Raw genomic sequence first — 19,594 nt, 5'->3', positions numbered from 1 at the left:
CTGCCGTTCTTTGGTCTTTATTTATACAGAAGAAACCCGCCAGCGCCCCCAGCGGCCTTCACGGGTACCACCACCAAACGCCACCAGGAGTATTTCTCAGTCAGGTGTCATAACGTGCGTCAATTGTTTTTCTCACTTTCTGAAGAGGTGTCAGACTGTATGAAAATCAGCACCAGAGGGGAATTATCTGCAAAAGGGGATCTCTCGAACCGCGCTGACTCATCGAAACGCACTGAAATGCTTTGACACTTGTGTTGTAACTATATGCGTTCTGAAAGGAGAACATTATTATTTGAATAAATAAACGAAACACGGGACTGAATAACTTACAGTACCAAGGTGTGGTTTCCTCTGTTAAGTGTGTCTTCTTTTACCCCTGAAACCTAATACAAATGAATAACTAACTAGCTGAAAATGTGTTTTTTTTTTTACATTTAAATATAATAAAATATATATATATATATGGGGATAGGTTAATTGGTGACTCTAAATTGCCCGTAGGTGTGAATGTGAGTGTGAATGGTTGTTTGTCTCTACATGTTGGCCCTGTGATAGACTGGCGTCCTGTCCAGGGTGTACCCTGCCTTCGCCCAATGACAGCTGGGATCGGCTCCAGCCCCCCCGTGACCCTAAATACAGGATAAGCGGTAGAAAATGGATGGATGGATGGATATATATATATATATATATATATATATATATATATATATATATATATATATATATATATATATATATATATTTAATATTTATCTATTTACTTTTCTTTAATCCTTGATATATTGATGTCACCTGACAAAGTGCTACATTTATTTTTAAATATTGCTTTGCTGAACGTCAAATCATTTTGGAGATAAATTACAGGCTGGTGTGGGGGAAACTGCACAGAGGCTTATTGAAAATGTTCTGGTTAAAATAACATCCCGGAAGTCACTCAGATAAACATCGTCAGTGACGTCTGCACAACAACATTAATTCTGTGTTTCGGTCTAAAACGCCACCTTGAACAGAAGGGCAGGTCAGTAAATGCCTTGATTAAAAATGATTGATAATTTAAATACTTAACTGCAGTGGCCCTGATCAACCCACAAGAGGCGCTGTTGCCCTGCTGAAGAATAGACATTCACAACACTCCATCATGGCTGCTCTCATTTATAACTGTTAATGTGTAGGAAACTGATATGTTTACGCACATTTTTATTTTTATGTTGTTTGTTCGCGTTTGTAAAAACGAAACGGCCGTTTTACTGAGACACCAACAGTTACATAGATTATTTAAGAGTTGGTTTAGGTTTTAATAAACCCATACGTCCTCTGTGTTAGGTCACACTTGGAATTGGACAAGATGCATAAAAAAGTCCAACATAGATAAAAGGTGTATAGCTATATATAGTTTATGATTCACTTGTAAAAATAAATAAATAAATAAAACTAAAACAATAAGAGCTGTGTAGGTTTTGTATGGAACTTTATTTTTCAGGTCAATTTGTTTTCCAGATGACATTTTTCTGAATAGACTGAAATTACAGTTAATAAAAAAAACAAAAAGTTATCTTTTAAGGCTTTGAAAATAGCATGTTGGAACACTTTGTCATAAAATAATTACTTGAGGTAAGTGCATCCCTATTTATTGTTTCTATATGAAATATTAAACATTATGCTGTACTCACAGCAACTGTGGGGCATTCTACTGCACTGAAAATAATAAATGATTAAGTTTAGATAAATAATGTTATTTTGAGGGGTATTTTTTATGTGCAAATAATGTGGAATAAAAGTTGAATCACAAGCAGCAACAATTAAGAGTTAGAAATAGCTTATACAGAATATATAATTAAAATTGGGCCCACTGCAATTTTGTGGCAGGAGGGTTATCACTGTCCATGGATGCCCAAACTTTTCTACCAATTATTTAATTTCTCTAGAACAAATCAGATGGAAATGTGAATCATGGCTATCTTTTATGTTTTCATCTACTTCATGTGTAGTAGCTCTTAAACTCAAAGGACTTCCACTTCTGGAAAAAAAATTGAACAACCTATTAACCTATTAACATGTATAGACTTAAATAAGGCTTATTAGAAAGTGTGTAAATTAATTTCCTACAAATATCAAACCCAAAGTTCCTCTTATAAATGGCTTCGAACTGGAAAATTGTAAATGTATAAACCGTTAATAAAGCCTCTCTCCACAACGTTCACTTTTTTTTATGAAAGGCGACATTTTTTCTGCTTTTAGTCTGTGATCCCGTCTCATATCTTGCCTATTTCCACTTCTTCATTTAATAGGGTCTGTCAAACGCAATAAGGCATTTTGAGTTATATTCCCCAACAAATCACAAACTGATTTGTTGATCAACTGGTTGATTGAAAGGCAAGCTCGTGTGTGCGGTTGAACCCGCATGCATGCTGTTCCGACTGCGGGTTTGGGAGTTTGACTGCGCGCTAGTTTCTGTGGCGGCAGGGTGGTGGAGTGAGAGAGAGAGGGAGAGAGAGAGAGAGAGAGTGAGAGAGAACCTTTATGTGCGTCGTCGTCTGTGAAAGTAGTTCCGGGCACTTAACCCAAACTGGGGAGAGTCCCGGATGTTGGCTCGGCCGCCGAGAGAAAGGCGAACGGGAGAAGGCGGAGAGAAGCTGAAGAGGGACGCCACGGCACCGCGGGCACACCGGCGAAGCTACGGCTACGGCGCTTCTTTTGCACAGGACGATAACGTCAAGAGCACGGGACACTCCCGCGGAGCCCCCCGCTAGCCGAAGAAGAGGAGGTGGAAGGAAGGGGAGAGGGCAGTTACTCTGAAACTGCCGTCAGGATTACAGAGAGACGCCGTCACAGCAGCTTTCACCCAGAGTAAGTGAGCTACACGGGCATGGAAGTTGAACTAAGGCCCACGAAATGGACGACTTTAACGGGGAAGTGAGCTGCACTGAAGTTCTGGGGATTGAGCCCAGTGAACAGGCCTTGGCAACAAGCTTTCCGCTCGCCGTGGCGGGGCGTGCTGGGGGGTGGAGAGGGGGGGGGGGACACCTTTTTTTTTTCTCAGAGAGCCAGTCAGTGTTTCCCCGTGGTCAGTGTTAGTACACCCCGGCCGTGTTGCTGTAACTCTCCCAAGTTGACAGCTCTTGCGTTAGCCTGCTAGCACCGCCGTGCAACCGGTGACAACTGACAGGGCAACTTTGACAGCTAGCTAGCCAGTTTTGGTAGCCAGCTAACTTTAGCTGAACGTTGTCGGCTCTCTCCCCGGCCAGGACTAGCTGTGTGTGTGCGTGTGTGTGTGTTTTCCTCCCATTAGGTTGGATATCATGACTTATCCAAGCCCCACAACAGCTATCGTTAGCTAGCTGTTTGGTATGTGAGACGTCGTGTGTCCTGCATTAGGTGTGTGTGCGTGTGTGTGTGCGCGCGCGCCCGTGTGTGTGTGTGTGTGTGTGTTTGTGTGTAGAAACCCAGTGTCATTTGGCTTTCCTGCATGCTCTGATGGTATTTGACTCACAGCTGTTGCAGCGTGTTTTCTCGTCTGTCAATCGTCTGTCGCGGCTCGTCAACTCCTACAAAATAATGATCCTCGCGTGTAAAACTAGTCGATTTTTTATGACAAGGCGCAGGTTTTGTCACGTGACTGGACAATCAACAAGTGCAAAGCATGTTTCAGGTGAATTTTCTATGCGACTGAATTAATCTCGGGACTGTGTCTTTGCCTGTGGTGGTGGTGTATACACCCTTGTGGATTACCCTGAGATGGCACAGACTGTGTTGCAGTTAAATATTTGGACCTTTGTGCAAGACATTTCTCAGGGCATTCTTCTCTTTGCTTTGATGTTTTAGTTGCTGTGTGTGTGTGTGTGTGTGTGTGTGTGTGTGTGTGTGTGTGTGTGTGATGCACAATACTGATTAGTTAAGGCCACTACTTTAAACTAAACAGCTGTGGCATTTGCGTACAGCCATATACAAAACAGTGCCCTTGCTTTACCCTGACGGCCTTTATTAGAGGATGGATGACTGAACTCTTAATTTGCCCCGCTGTCAACTTGTTCAAGTTTTATCAATGATGTCACGTTGTTATCTTAATGATTTAGGTGCAAATTAATAGCTGCTCATTATATTCTCCCATGTTCCCGAGTTTAGTTTGTCATAAAGCCAGCATAAAAATGACTAAAACAAAACATTATAAATCCCCCCGCACAGAATATCCCAACCCTGCCACTTTCTGCTTCAACTGACAAAGTGCCCATAGCTTTAGTCAGCACCCACAATCAAAGGTCAGACCTGGTTTGCTTCTTAATCACCCATCCTTTAAATAGCAGGCCTACAGCGAGCTGTCTGGATCAAGGCTGTGCGTGTATAGCTTTAAAAAGACACATGGTTTTGAGTTTTGATGTTATTCCATCCAGGTAAGCAAGGCTTTATTTATCACAATTTTCTAGAAATAAGCATGAACAGTTGTCAGTCACTGTCTTAGTCTGTAAATGATCTGCTGCTGTAATTTATTTAGCTCTCTGAAAGGCTCCATGTGCAGTTTATGTTAATTGGCATTTTTATTGCAGTGTCCCTAGGCTTGGTCTAACAATGCCATTCAGAAAATTCAGCTTCTTTTACAAAGAGTTTTCTTTTTTTTACAAGCCTCAACATAAGTCATTTGAAACAACTATGTGCAACATACAGCGGTGGAATAATTTGCATAGATAGCGGAAGTTTATTGGCACCGATATTCAGCATTTTTATGGTAATCAGTATTGGTAATGTTTTAAGGCGATCTGCTGATAAAGTAATATCATTTTAAAATGCACTACTTTGCCTCTGATGCAGCCGCAGTCACTGCTCTCTCGTCCGACGGCAGCACTACCTGCTTTGATGTACCGGTAGTTCAGCCTATCGACGGTGAAGGCTACTGTCCCTCAGACTGGCAGAAGAAGGTATTTGCAGACTGGAGTCTGTTTCTGTTGTCGGTGACCTGGCACAGTTTTTTCCTCGAGGTTCAATCTCTTGCTTTATTCATTTTTACTTTATAAAACTTCAGGGAACTATTTTATTTATTTGTTTGTTCATTTGTTCAACTAGAATAATGCTGCTGATGGCTCCCTACACTGTTTGTGTTCAGGTCATGTCGAAAAGTTCTGTGAATTAATCATATGCTTTAAGGAATTTCAACAAAGTTTTATGTTTAGAGTTTGTGTTATTCTAAATTTGGACACCTTTGACCCTTTTTTTTTTTACTGAAGATGCATATAGGTTTCAAATAATAATCTGTATTGTATCAGCCCTGAACAAGTCATATCAGTCGACTCCTAAGCGGAAGCGACATTTTGTTGTAGTTTGCTGGCTAGCTGTTACAGAGTAGACCTGGAGTGCAGCTGATGCATGGTTTTTTACAGATTGCGTGCAGAACTATGAATCACGGCACACACATAGTCAAATGTGTTCCTTAGAGCTCGACCCTATCATCCATTAAATTCTGTTGATTTATAAGAAATGTGGTTTTGTTCATGACTGGAAATGTTGTGCATGCTCAGACCATAATGCTCCTGCTAATAATGCATGTTTTGGTGATTTATGTCTTTTTTAGTAGTTGTTATTTCCTATTTCAAATCAAATCAAATTGAGCGGAGAGTGACTTTTTATGGATCCCCTTTAAAAAAAAAAAAAAAATAAATAAAATTAAAGGATTTGATAAATGGATTGAACGGTTGTAAAGAAAGTATGGAGAAGATTACACATCTGTTTATTCTCACAGTAACCGTTTGGAAGTGTAAATGGGATGATGTGTTACAGCTTCTCTTTAATGGTGGCGTTAGCCTGCAGTGGTGTTTGAGAAGTCTGCCTAATGGTTTAAAAACACGACGACTGGCTCTTCGAGGTTCCCCGTGTTCTGTTTGCCGGTGTGCATTGTGACAGTAGCATATTCGTCTAACATCTCTAAAGAAAAAATGACTTTGCCATCATCTGTAAAGTGATAGCGTTTAATTTAATAGATTAAATAAAATAGTGACATTATATGGGGCCAATTTAGAGTCGTCAGCAAGCCAATATAGTATAGTGAATTCAGAACGGGTTTCTACCTTTTTAAATACTAGCTGCTCATTTGGAATTCAGGAGGTGGCCCTGTGCCTAGCCTCGTCTCACTGAGAGGCTTTTTAATTTCTCCCCTTGTTGAAGTGATTATTCAAATGGCCATCCGTGAGATGCTGTTATCAGACTCCTGGTGGTAGTTGAGCCTGTGGCAACATGAATGCCCATCACAGTCCCTCTCCCCACCACACTGTGTTGTTGGACTACACCCAACAGGTACTCTCTGTAGCAACCCCTATTAGACCGCCACATCTTACCCCTCAGGCTGAAAACCTATTGTGTTGTGCGATTGGCAGATGGCAATTTATTCATGAGGATGTCTGATATATATATTTTTTGGCATGGTGTATTGGTGAGGCTGTTGTTCAAAGGCCTCTGTTTAGTATTTTTAGGATGACTTATTTTTGGTCTCAATCCAAAGTGGACTTGTTTGAATTCCTCTCTGCTCTGAAATGTGGAGTTATTTTCGGTTTCTTTTCACTGCCCATCCTCTTGTCCTTCAGTGCATTTTCACCTTGGATTTGGGGAGAAAAAAAACAGGATCTTCTCCTCCTCCCCCCCAACGCTAAGTCGTCCTCTAATGTAACTCAGGCCACATGGACTGGAGCGTTTTTGTGAGAAATTTCTCCCCATACTCTGCTTATAAATCCAGTGTGTGAAGTTCTGCTCTCATGGAAGCCGTGCTGGTGAGTGGGGACTGGCTCAGTCTTCATTAGCGATGCCGTGCATCACTAGAATGCAGATGAGCTATGAAGCCATTCATCTGCTGGAAATGCCTCCCTGATTCCAATTTGAATCTTGTTTGCAGTCACATTGTGTGAGCCCACTTCTCCATGTTAAAGAAGTCTCTTTATGTGAGAGATCAGAGGGGGATAATTGCACTTAAGTGAACCTCATTTAGTGCTGGCCAGAGCAATTACTGTAACTGCAGTTCTCTGAGTTTTTTGGGGCCTAGAGCAGCTGTCATTGAGTCGCTGTAGCTGATGTATCAAATGGCGAATAGAATGACATTGGCATAGCATCATGGGAATGGTAGATCCTCGGATGGATTTTAATTAGTTTCTTCAGGTTTTTGCTTAGTTCCATTTGTTTCCATCCGAAGAAAAGCGTAATTAAAAGTGACAATTAGAAATGAATTATTTCAGTTATGATTGAAAATAAATTATTCTCAAGGTGCTGTAAGGTGAAAGAAGTCGGTCCTCTTTCTTCAGGCAACCCCACCCCGAGGGCTTGAGGGAGATGTTTTATCATTAATGTTATTCAGGAGCCAAATTTTGAGTTTTGCTCAGCTGGGTGCTTTAATCTATTTTTGCTGTAAATTAATGAATTTTTAAAGAGTCCCTCGCTAGATACGGGTGGATGTGGGAATGCAGCACTGGTTCAGTTTTCAAACAAACCTCTACTCCACCGTCACCCCCCCCCACCCCTTCACTACCCACCCTCCTCACGGGATGCAGAGAGTGAATTTACTGAAGCACTATACTTTCATTTTTTATTCATCCAGCAATACACTGCCGAGTATTCCTCCTCCCACCCCCCTCTCAGTCTATTGAGTTGAATCTGTCAGTGAACTAGTCCTAGCCTATATGCTCCGATTCACATCCTGGGCTGGATGTGGGCATGAATCGGTGAGGGAAGTATGTGATGTTTAATTCAACTGGTTCGCTGCCTAATATTATTGGCACATTTGCTCAGATACATGTTTTATCTCACGGCCATTTGTTTCCCCAGTATGGCTAATCGGAGCCTTTCTGTCTACAAGGGAACTACTGTAATTCCCCACACCAGAGTTTGCTGGGGAAGTTAAGAAAGTGTATGGGAAAGAGTAGGGTATTGGAGGCTCTTGTATTGCATGGTGGTTTCTGTGACTCATTTCAGCCTTGTGGTAGCAAAAACACTAATCAAATTTGTGGCAAGGCTATTATGAATGTTCGGCTTGATCTTATCTCTGTGTTAAGTTCAAGTTTAAGAACTGGAAGGGGTACATGAACAGTGTTTCTTTAAAAATAGAATATGTGTTAGGTGGTTTTAGTGTACTAAATGTGCAAACAAAATCAGGGCTTACAAATCCCCTCGATTAAAGGGGAGTTAATGTGGTGCTTAATGACATGTAAAGCGAAAGACTTCCGAGTAAATGCATTGCTGTCTCATTTGAGATTTTACTTACTCTGGTGCCAATGAATACCGAAGTCTAAAGGAATAAGACTTGACTTTTCAATGCCTTGAAGGATTTGATAATTCATCATATCATATTCTTTGTCCTTGAGTTTTGATAGGCCTTCAGTATCAGTGCATTTCTCTTAAGCTTTTTTTTTTTGTTCTTTACTCAGTAGAAGCAATTGATATGCTTATATGATTCACACTCTTAGGAGACTTTCAAGCTGTGTGCAGGAAGAGAAGCTTGCTAAGCTGACACAGCTTAAATAATAAGAACAGGGCTTTCATCATAGTTCTCGGTATCTGTTTTTATCATTACAGTGGCTCCTGTGGCAGATACAAAATTCAGTTCCAGGTGAAATGGCAGGATACCTAGAGACAGTTTTATTATAGAGGAGAAGGGGACTTCTGTCAGTTTTGAACCGATAACATTTTTAAAAATTGTACTGGCTAAACAACACGGCTTCGTCTACAGATCGGCAGTCACTGATCTGTTGTTTAAGACGGATCATATAAATGGGGGCAACTGCCCCTGTACTAAAATCCCAATTGAAAAATGACAATCAAGTAACATTTTCCAAATGTTACCATCAGCTCCCTTCTGTGGACTGCGTGCATTTCATGGCAGTTTAGTGGTGATAGTGGCCATGAGGATGACAAGTGTACAGTCTGCCACAAATCAGATTGATAAAAAAAGAACCAGATTGATGATATGATAATCTCACTGCTCTGTGCAGCGGTGCATACGTGTGAGCATAGATAAACACTGCAGATTGTGTGCACTTAACCAGAACTTTAGATCCAGACTCTTGATGGTTGTCTTGTCAGATGACAAAGATCGGTCAGTGATGTTTGGTGGCATAATCTCTTACAAAGTATTAGTATTCGTAAAAGAAGTGTGCAATGCGAATAATATGTTGTCCCTCATAGGTTTATTGGCTTATTGCTGTGTCCTGTTGTGTGTGTGTTTGTGTGTGTGTTTGTGTGTGTTTGTGTATGTTCACTGTGCAGCAATGGAGTAACAATGAAGAATTTCTCAAATGTTTCAATGCCAATCTGCAGAGAGGAAAGTCAGATAAGGTCAGGTTTAATTAAGTCCACATTCCTAAGCCTGCGTAGTAGGGTTAAATAGTGGAGTATATAATGGAGTCTTGAGGACGTAGTTAACTCTTGTATCACTGAAGTTCATCCTTTGCTGACGGTATGAAATCATGATACGGGTGCATTTGTTGATGGTTGATCCGACCTAAAGGCTGTGTGTAGCTTCTCCATTTGTTTTGTGATTTCAGACAACAATAATGTGGGCTGGTCCAGAAATAGCTTCATGTAGAAGTTGGAGACTGTGTGTGATGTGGTGTGTGTGAGGCTCATGATCTGTAGGGGCGAGTGCCAAGTATTGCAGATGTGGTTTTGGTTGGGAAGGAGCTGTGGTGGATCTGTGTGACCTAATCATTTAACACTTCTTCTTCATATGTCTTATGCCTCGTTCTCTGCACACTCAGCAGAAATGCACGTCAAAACCTCTCTGTTGTCGTGATTTGTCGCTTTTTCTTTCTGCATGAAACCTGAGGGATTAGCCTTAAATGTAGTACTTGGAATCTCCATCTGTGATTCAGAAAACCCCGAAGAGAAGCCAAGGATTCTCTCGGTGGAGTTGGAGGAAATGTTGATCTGTGTGGACCAGGAAACGCACACAAATGATGACTCGCTCTTGCCCCATCACCCCCCCCCCCCCCCTATTCCTTTTTCTTCCACTCACATAGGTGCTCTCTTGATTATTGATTAATTTAGTGTCCTCACTTCTTTTTCTTTATCTCTCGCTGCACCATACTCTCCTGTGCTCTTCACTTAGAAAACAACACGTCTGTAGAGAATTCAGAAGAATGCATCTTGCTACTCAGATGAGTCATACTTCCTCTGGCCTGCATGCCTCTCCCTCGGTTGGATGAATGAGAGGGCGGAGAGGTTAGCTGGAGGAGGGGCTCAATGGCTGAGGCGACGTGGTTTGTGCCAGTTGCCCAATGTAATTAAGACAGTATCAGTGCGTCGGTCACAGAGCGGAGTTGTGCACATCAGTGCTTCCTCAACATGTGGTTGTCCTCGGGTGGCTGTGTGACTGACGGCTTTCATCAGGCTGAGTCACTGCCTTCAAAAAGTAACCGCTTGGAAATCTAATGCCCAGCTCCGACCCCACACCTCAGCCACTCTGCCAAGGTGCCGAGGCCCTGGGAGAACAGCCCAGGGCCTCGACTCTGGAGAGAAATGAGACTGCACCTGCAATCTCAGAAATCTGCTTCACTGAGGAAATTTATATAGCGAGATGTAAAGACTGTGGAGGAGTTTTCATGCAGTTACTAGGTTTAAATGTTCCTCAGGAGGCCTGACTACAATATATATTTGTGTGTAAATTTATGATGCCATTAAGTGTGTAACACTTATTTTTCTCGTTTTAATTCCCTTCCGCATATAATTTTGCTCGATAATAAAGTGTACCACGAAAAGCACAAGAGTTGTAAGTAAACTTGATTATCTTTTATAATACAAAATGAAAAGATATCAGTATACCATTAGGCCCCTCTCGGCTCCAGCTCCGTCTCTCCCATACCTGCTCTGCTTGGTCCCCAGCCAAAATCTATGACTCACAGGAGACTGAGTGACCTACTTTTAAGTCTTCTAGGAGTGCCAGAAGATCTTTTTTATTTGGAAGACAATACAGTGGGTAGATATAAGTCAATTAAAATGCACTTAATGCACCCATTTTTGAATATAAGCTTCTAAAGGCTGTGTCAGCATGGCAGCAACCTCAGAGGAATCTCTTCATTATCACAAGGAAAGAAGATATGTAGTAAACAGTTTATCTGGTGAGAAGCAAACTGAGTTTAAGGCCACACTGGTTCTCATCAAGCTAATTTAAAAAATATAACTAATTTAAGTGCTCTCATTATCCTGCAATATCTGTGCACTTTTATATTGCACATTCCCAGTGTAACCAGGTTGTCAGAGGTTATGGTCTCTACATGTAGACAAAGCATTTATCTCCATAAATCAGTGAAAGTTGCCTCAAGGCCTAGTCGGTTTGTTTTAGTAATGATTGAGGTTTGGCTGTACTGGGAAGGTAACGTTTGAACAGTTGCTCTTAAATATTATATGGATTAGGGCAGAAGATAAGTGTTTGGGCACAGAATATTTTTTCAAATGCATGGTTTTTATAGTTTGTCTACCTCCTGAAAGTAAAACAAGAATGGGATCAAAGGCCATAGGATCACTCAGATATGGTTTTTGATTGGAAAAAGATGCAGCTTTGCAGCAGATGGAATTTCCACTTTAATCGCTAATTGCCGTTTTTTGGTCATGTTGTCTCTCATTGAAGCAGAAACAAGCTGTGCAGCTGAATGCGGCGTCTTGGCTGCTCTTTTCCCTTCTACAAGGCTTAGCTGCTTTGATATGTCAGTTTTGTTTTAGTCTGCCGCCTTCGTCTTGACACGATTGGCCCCGCTCGCGCCGACCTCCTGGAAACCCCCCGGCATGCCCGCCCCAGGGTGTGTGTTCAGTCATTTATTCGGCTTCCTCTAAAAGACTGCCATGTCTTCACTTCCCTCTAGTTTCCCTCCTCTTATTAAGATGCAGAAGGCAGAGCAGCGTTTGGTCTGAAAGGCTTAGTGCTGGGGTGTGGGTGGGTGGGTGTGTGTGTGTGTGTGTGGGGGGGTTGGGTGGGTTACTGGTGTGTACAGTGGGGGGTTAGGAAGGGACTGTGAGCATGGGGACTTTAATGACTTAATGTGCACCGTACAGCTTGGCCATACTCCCGCTAAGTTCTGCAGGCAGCTCGTAGTGCTGTGATTTTTTTTGTGCGACTCCAGTCAAAGAAATTCAAATGAAGCAAAGACAAAAGTAACTATAATTGGAGAGGAGCAAATGATCAAGTCTTTGGTTAATGCTGATCGCCACTCTGAGTTATGCATGATAATCCTTATTTAGTCATCCAAAATAACTGTCTTTTTAAAACCACTTTGAGCAAGTGCCACTTTGACCATTACTCTGGCTTTTTGAGTTTCCTTTTTGTTTTAATCAAACATTTTGCTTTCAGTGAAATCCCCATGGTGCCTTTTATAAAGCAGAGGCATGAAATGTCTCAGTCCAATAGCACACCTACATAGTCGCCTATATACTATATGTAATTTTTCTGTTACAAAAGCATGCCCTTGTATTTGTTGGTTGTGCGGTTTGCTATAATATTGCTACTGAACTGAAACAAGAAGCTGGGCTGCAGATCATCGGTGGTGTTACTGGTGCCAGTTCATTTTTGATGTTTTTGACTGTATCACAAAATCTTGTCGCACCCAAGAATTTGCTAAGGGTTTAAACAATATTCCCCACAGAACCACACTTATGTTTGTCCGTCACAGGACATGCAAATCAATTTTAAAGCTGGAACGGGCCTCAACAGTGAATATTAAGGCCACATTTTTAGATGCATTTTTCAGGTAGAGGTCACACAGCGTGTTCCACAATGAATACACAAAGTGGAATTAAGTGTCACATTGTATTGCACACAAAACTAATAACTTAATATTGCTTAATATAACTTGATATGATATAGTTGCAACGTTGCTACTATTGTACCTTGAAGTAGCTGACACATGGCATTAAGGTACAACCAGTAACATTGAAAAAGAAAGTTATGACACTCCCATAGACCTACATTGTAAGGAAAACAGTGATAGTAATGCATGTCATGGAGCAACGATTAGTTCCAAACACTTGATAGTTCCAGCATTAAACCCTATTAATTCCTATGCACGCTTGCTGCTCGAAATTGCATTTCTTTTGACATTTTAACACGTTAGCTTATCTCTTGTGAATCTTTAATTGAGCCAGCTAGTTGATATTAAAGAACTTAAGATGAAGTGGCTTGTAGAGATGACCATGCTGGTGGAGCGATGGAGGTGCTTGTATAGAGATGACCATGCTGGTGGAGCGATGAAGATGCTTGTATAGAGATGACCATGCTGGTGGAGCGATGGAGAGGCTTGTATAGAGATGACCATGCTGGTGGAGCGATGGAGATGCTTGTATAGAGATGACCATGCTGGTGGAGCGATGGAGATGCTTGTAGAGATGACCATGCTGGTGGAGCGATGGAGAGGCTTGTATAGAGATGACCATGCTGGTGGAGCGATGGAGATGCTTGTATAGAGATGACCATGCTGGTGGAGCGATGGAGATGCTTGTAGAGATGACCATGCTGGTGGAGCGATGGAGAGGCTTGTATAGAGATGACCATGCTGGTGGAGCGATGGAGAGGCTTGTATAGAGATGACCATGCTGGTGGAGCGATGGAGATGCTTGTAGAGATGACCATGCTGGTGGAGCGATGGAGATGCTTGTATAGAGATGACCATGCTTGTGGAGCGATGGAGAGGCTTGTATAGAGATGACCATGCTGGTGGAGCGATGGAGAGGCTTGTATAGAGATGACCATGCTTGTGGAGCGATGGAGATGCTTGTAGAGATGACCATGCTGGTGGAGCGATGGAGATGCTTGTAGAGATGACCATGCTGGTGGAGTGATGGAGATGCTTGTATAGAGATGACCATGCTGGTGGAGCGATGGAGATGCTTGTATAGAGATGACCATGCTGGTGGAACGATGGAGAGGCTTGTATAGAGATGACCATGCTGGTGGAGCGATGGAGATGCTTGTAGAGATGACCATGCTGGTGGAGCGATGGAGATGCTTGTAGAGATGACCATGCTGGTGGAGCGATGGAGATGCTTCTAGAGATGACCATGCTGGTGGAGCGATGGAGATGCTTGTATAGAGATGACCATGCTGGTGGAGCGATGGAGAGGCTTGTAGAGATGACCATGCTGGTGGAGCGATGGAGATGCGTGTAGAGATGACCATGCTGGTGGAGCGATGGAGATGCTTGTATAGAGATGACCATGCTGGTGGAGCGATGGAGATGCTTGTATAGAGATGACCATGCTGGTGGAGCGATGGAGATGCTTGTATAGAGATGACCATGCTGGTGGAGCGATGGAGATGCTTGTATAGAGATGACCATGCTGGTGGAGCGATGGAGAGGCTTGTAGAGATGACCATGCTGGTGGAGCGATGGAGATGCGTGTAGAGATGACCATGCTGGTGGAGCGATGGAGATGCTTGTATAGAGATGACCATGCTGGTGGAGCGATGGAGATGCTTGTATAGAGATGACCATGCTGGTGGAGCGATGGAGATGCTTGTAGAGATGACCATGCTGGTGGAGCGATGGAGATGCTTGTATAGAGATGACCATGCTGGTGGAGCGATGGAGATGCGTGTAGAGATGACCATGCTGGTGGAGCGATGGAGATGCTTGTATAGAGATGACCATGCTGGTGGAGCGATGGAGATGCTTCTAGAGATGACCATGCTGGTGGAGCGATGGAGATGCTTGTAGAGATGACCATGCTGGTGGAGCGATGGAGGTGCTTGTATAGAGATGACCATGCTGGTGGAGAGATGGAGATGCTTGTATAGAGATGACCATGCTGGTGGAGCGATGGAGAGACTTGTATAGAGATGACCATGCTTGTGGAGCGATGGAGAGGCTTGTATAGAGATGACCATGCTGGTGGAGCGATGGAGGTGCTTGTATAGAGATGACCATGCTGGTGGAGCGATGGAGATGCTTGTAGAGATGACCATGCTGGTGGAGCGATGGAGATGCTTCTAGAGATGACCATGCTGGTGGAGCGATGGAGATGCTTGTATAGAGATGGCCATGCTGGTGGAGCGATGGAGAGGCTTGTATAGAGATGACCATGCTGGTGGAGCGATGGAGATGCTTGTAGAGATGACCATGCTGGTGGAGCGATGGAGAGGCTTGTATAGAGATGGCCATGCTGGTGGAGCGATGGAGATGCTTGTAGAGATGACCATGCTGGTGGAGCGATGGAGATACTTGTAGAGATGACCATGCTGGTGGAGCAATGGAGATGCTTGTAGAGATGACCATGCTGGTGGAGCGATGGAGAGGCTTGTAGAGATGACCATGCTGGTGGAGCGATGGAGATGCTTGTAGAGATGATTATGTTGTTTGATAGACACTTAACAATGAGCCAAGATAGTGTAATATTGCATTTTGACATAACTTCAAACTGCACCAAATACATAAAAGAATGGCATCAAGGCATTTATCAATTTCTTACTCTTACCAAATCACAGACATTAAGGGCTTTGTTTGGAAATTAGGTTTTCACATTGATTGCCCATTGATTTCTACATCGACTATAGTCGTATAAGTGTAGTCGATGTAGTAATCAATGCACATTTTCCGTTATTATTCACTGAAAACCGATGCAATTATACACACTGCTGTGAGTCTTGCCTGAAACTGGACTGAGAGAGCTGGAACTATAGACAGCTACATGACCCATGTGACCACCTGGTGGTGAGATCATGGCGTGTCGCAACTCTTTTTCAACAGCACTGGGTAGGACTAGCTAAAATAAGTCCGACCTTCATAGAGGTTAGGGGTGTGAGTTCAGAAATCTGTTTCTGATTTGACAGATTTGACTTGTTACACAGGCTTCTCTCTCACTCTGCATTATTTTTGCAATAACAACTTATTGCTATATCTCATATTTTCAAATACAGTACGCTAGTAATAATTTAGCTGTTTTCTATAATCTATAAATATATATCTCCACCTATTGCAGTTTTCTCAGAATATGGATCTGAAAGTCTTGGATCAAAAATAACATCCATGTTCTCATTTTTAATATCTCGTCATTTTATTTATCTGCTGAGTATGAGTCAGAGTGGACTGAGTAGGATTTTCTGTGTGGATATGATGCAATAAATGCATTTCAAACTGCAAAATTCAGACGGTTCATAGCAGCAGAATGTGTTTGTTGGTTTCTATTTCAAGAAAATATGAACAGGATATAAATAAGTTAAACTTTTTCAAACATTTCCTTTTCTTCTGAATGGTCTTTATAGTTTTTAGGCCACCGCGACTCGGTGTTATTTTACTAAAGTGAGGTCAGTGGAGAACAATACATGGCAGGAGCTTGTGTGGTATAGGTGTCTCTGCCCTCCTTTTTCATGGTGACTCATAACACATGATGCACCACTTTCACCAAGGGAGTCATCCTGAACAAAAGCAACTAATTTGAAAGTGAAATATGTACGTTTTTGTTTTTTTTAACCCTTTTTAGGTTTTGCTCTTTCTTTTTTAGTAAAGTGTGTGACATTTAGTCATCGCCGACCAAAAAAACTGGCATGAGTTGTGCTCGTGGTTAATTGTGCAGTGTGACAGAGCATGTGGTACCATCAGAACGCGTTACCCACCCACCAACTTAAAGGTCTTCTAAAATTTAAGATGATTATTTGAAACAACAATCTCTCTCCAACAGATTTTGAGTAAGAACATCATAGAAAATAGTGAAAAGTTAACCGTAACATTTTCCCTAAGGCTTAAGTAATGTTTTCAACTTCAATGAGCAGCAAATCTTCAAATTTAAGGAAGAAAAATACCCCATCATAAATGTCTTAAACCATGAATCAAAATTGTTGGCAGTTATTTCGGTCAGTTGACTGACTCATTACTTCAACTATTTATAATATTAATGTACAAATGAAAAAAAAACTGGAACAGAAAAGGTTGACAGATTTTTGTTAAAACTGAATTTATCGCATATTAAATTAGTATTATATAATCTTATTATGACTAGATGGCTGGATAATTTAGTCATAATATAATTATAAAGAAGGATGGTAGTTGGTATTTCTGAATTATCACCCAGCTGCTGTCTCACAAATGGACTATAATAAAATTCATAAGGACAGGGTGAGAAACCATGACATCCACATAAAAAAAGATGGTCATCATCGGTCTTAGGTATGTGTGAGCTCTCAGTGAGAATGGGGACAGATGGTCCAGTAACATAACTGGTGGTGTCATCCTTCTTAGCTGAGCAGGCCTGATGGGTTATGTGCAAGGAGGGGAGCAATGTGCTGGAAGGTAGAATTCAGTTTTTCCAATTTACCTCCTGAATATAGATATATTTAAACTGAATATGGTGAAGTTTATATTATTTCTGGGGTGTTTGTGTGTATGTATGTGTGTGTGTATGGCCTGTTTATGAAGCCTGCATTTGTTTGCTGGCTGTGTCTTGGGCCCAAGGTGGAGCTCTTTCTGTCAGATGAGTGAAGCTCTGCAGAGGCAGCCACTGGGAGTTCTGTTTCATCTCCTCTCATACTGCTCTGGAGCAGACATGCAAATCTGCTGTAATGAGTGCTGCCTGTGTGGTGGTGGTGGTGGTAGTAGTGGGAGGGGGGAGAGGCGGGGGTGTACTCAGGGATTTAAGGTGGGGCTGAAAAGGTGAGACGCAGACAGACAAGTCAGATAGCAGAGAACGGAAATTTAAGGGGTTTAGGAGAGGGTTATGTCAGGAGCACTGGAAGTGACAGGAAGTCTCCCCTCTCAAATCAAACATTCATTAGCCTGCTGTGTCTGCTCTCTTCCCTTCGCTGTTGAAATATTCCAAGTAAAGATGCAAATGGTGCCACGTTAATTAGCCTTATCTTTTACACCAGCAAGACATGGTGTGAAGAAACAACTGTGCATCATCACCACTGTTAGCAAATGTAATGAGGCTTTTGTGTGATTTTCTACTGAAAGTTTAGCATCCTAACACGCTTGTTGTTGATGTAATTCTGAGGTCTGTGAGTGTTTTACACCTTACTATAACATGGGGTAACATGTTAACTTATCTCAGTAATGGAACATTTTGAGTGACAGTATCTTATAATGCAATCATGATCACACCCAACAGTTTCAAGATACAATCACATGATTACAATTTTTGTTATCTTTAAACACGGTTATTCCCTCTCTAGATTCTTCCATAACTAATGATTTATGAATATGGGCCGTGTGATAGACTGGCGTCCTGTCTATCCTGTACCCTGCCTTCACCCAATGACAGCGGGGATCGGCTCCAGCCCCCCCCGCGACCCTGAATACAGGATAAGCGGTAGACGATGGATGGATGATACATACAGTACTGTGGGTGCTTTGACTGAGCAGCAGCAGCAGGAATATGTCACCTGCCATCCACACTGCAGTTCCTGAAGTGTGTCATAAACCCCATTAGTCTGTGCTGGGCTGTCCAATAGCTGTGCGAATGTGATTTTATTCACTCATAAAGAATTTAATCCCCAGTCGATGTTGGGATGCTTTGGCCTCTGTCTCAATCCAATAATGTAAAGCACTCAAGTCTTTTGATGAGCTCTTTGGATCGATTTAAGGTTAACAGCCACTTCACATAAGCTGAGCTCTACAATATGTCATGGGGTCTTTAAATCTTGATGGCTATTCAAGGTGCATAGAAGTAGTTTTTTTTTTTTTTTTTAACTCAAAAAGAAAGAAACTATATTCTCCGGGATCTAAATCTCAACAACCAACTCAAGAAATAAAGGATCCTTTCGTTCCACAACATCTCTAGAACCCTGCAGATTAGACACATTTTTAATGGATTAAGAGAATGATCATATTTTTTGTAATGCGTCCAAAGGCGAGGCATCCATCTTCAAAATAGAGCACTTACTTAGGTCTGTTTTTTTTTTTCTTATACAACTCCATTGAAGCAATTTAATTCACAGTTTAATTATTTTTCCTTTTTGGTTATTTACTCTTTACTTAATTACTTTTTGAAAAATAGTCAATTACACAATTGCTGATCAATAACAAACATGTCTATCTATAGTCCTAAAATTGAGGACTTAGGCTTCCTTCAAACCAAATCAGGCATTTTGGTGTTGAATGTGTAGTGCATTTAAGGCTGCGGCGGTGGAGACTGCAGAGGATGCAGTGCTGAAAAGTTGAAACAGAACTTTTGGAGAAACGCAACCTGACGTCACGCTGCAGTGGCCAATTGCATAATCCTGGATCAGACTGGTAGACGGGCACAGGAAGAAGAGCATGATGTTTCACGTGTAGTCACTCAATTTGGCCATGTGGACCAGTTAAAAACCCACTGATTTAAACTGGTGCACATGGGCCTGGGATCCTGGTTAGTTATTGAAAGAATATATGTCATCAATGCAGACTGGCAATCCCTGGCATACCAACAGCATGGCATCACACAAATGGGCCATTTAAGTGACACTCCCACACCGTCACACAATCCTGCGGTAATCGCTGCAATGTCTGATTTGGTGTGAATGCAGCCTAAGTGACTTTTTTTTTTTTTAGCTGTCTAACAGAACGCTGTGCACAGTTTTTGTATTCCGAGGCTTGTGCTTGACTTGAAAAGCATATCCAGAACTGCAAACAAACTGGAAAGCAGTACCTTGGGAGCAGAGACTTAGGAATTAATT

At 42.0% G+C, this 19,594-nt stretch overlaps 1 protein-coding gene across 3 annotated transcripts in view; it reads left to right on the top strand.

Moving 5' to 3' along the window:
- Positions 1 to 2,536: 2,536 nt before the first annotated feature.
- Positions 2,537 to 19,594, top strand: part of foxj3 (forkhead box J3) — a 74,831-nt gene continuing 57,773 nt past the window's right edge. The window contains exon 1 of one of the 3 annotated variants that reach the window (XM_084026759.1): positions 2,537 to 2,847. The gene's annotated coding sequence lies outside the window, so the exon portion shown is untranslated. The remainder of the gene's footprint in view (positions 2,848 to 19,594) is intronic. The other 2 variants (XM_084026758.1, XM_084026757.1) reach the window with 2 other exon arrangements.

The sequence above is a fragment of the Eutrigla gurnardus genome (genome assembly GCF_963514095.1).
Source record: "Eutrigla gurnardus genome assembly, chromosome: 2".
NCBI lineage: Eukaryota > Metazoa > Chordata > Actinopteri > Perciformes > Triglidae > Eutrigla > Eutrigla gurnardus.
Note: the sequence above shows the minus strand (reverse complement) of the source record. Positions and strands in the feature narration are given on the sequence as shown.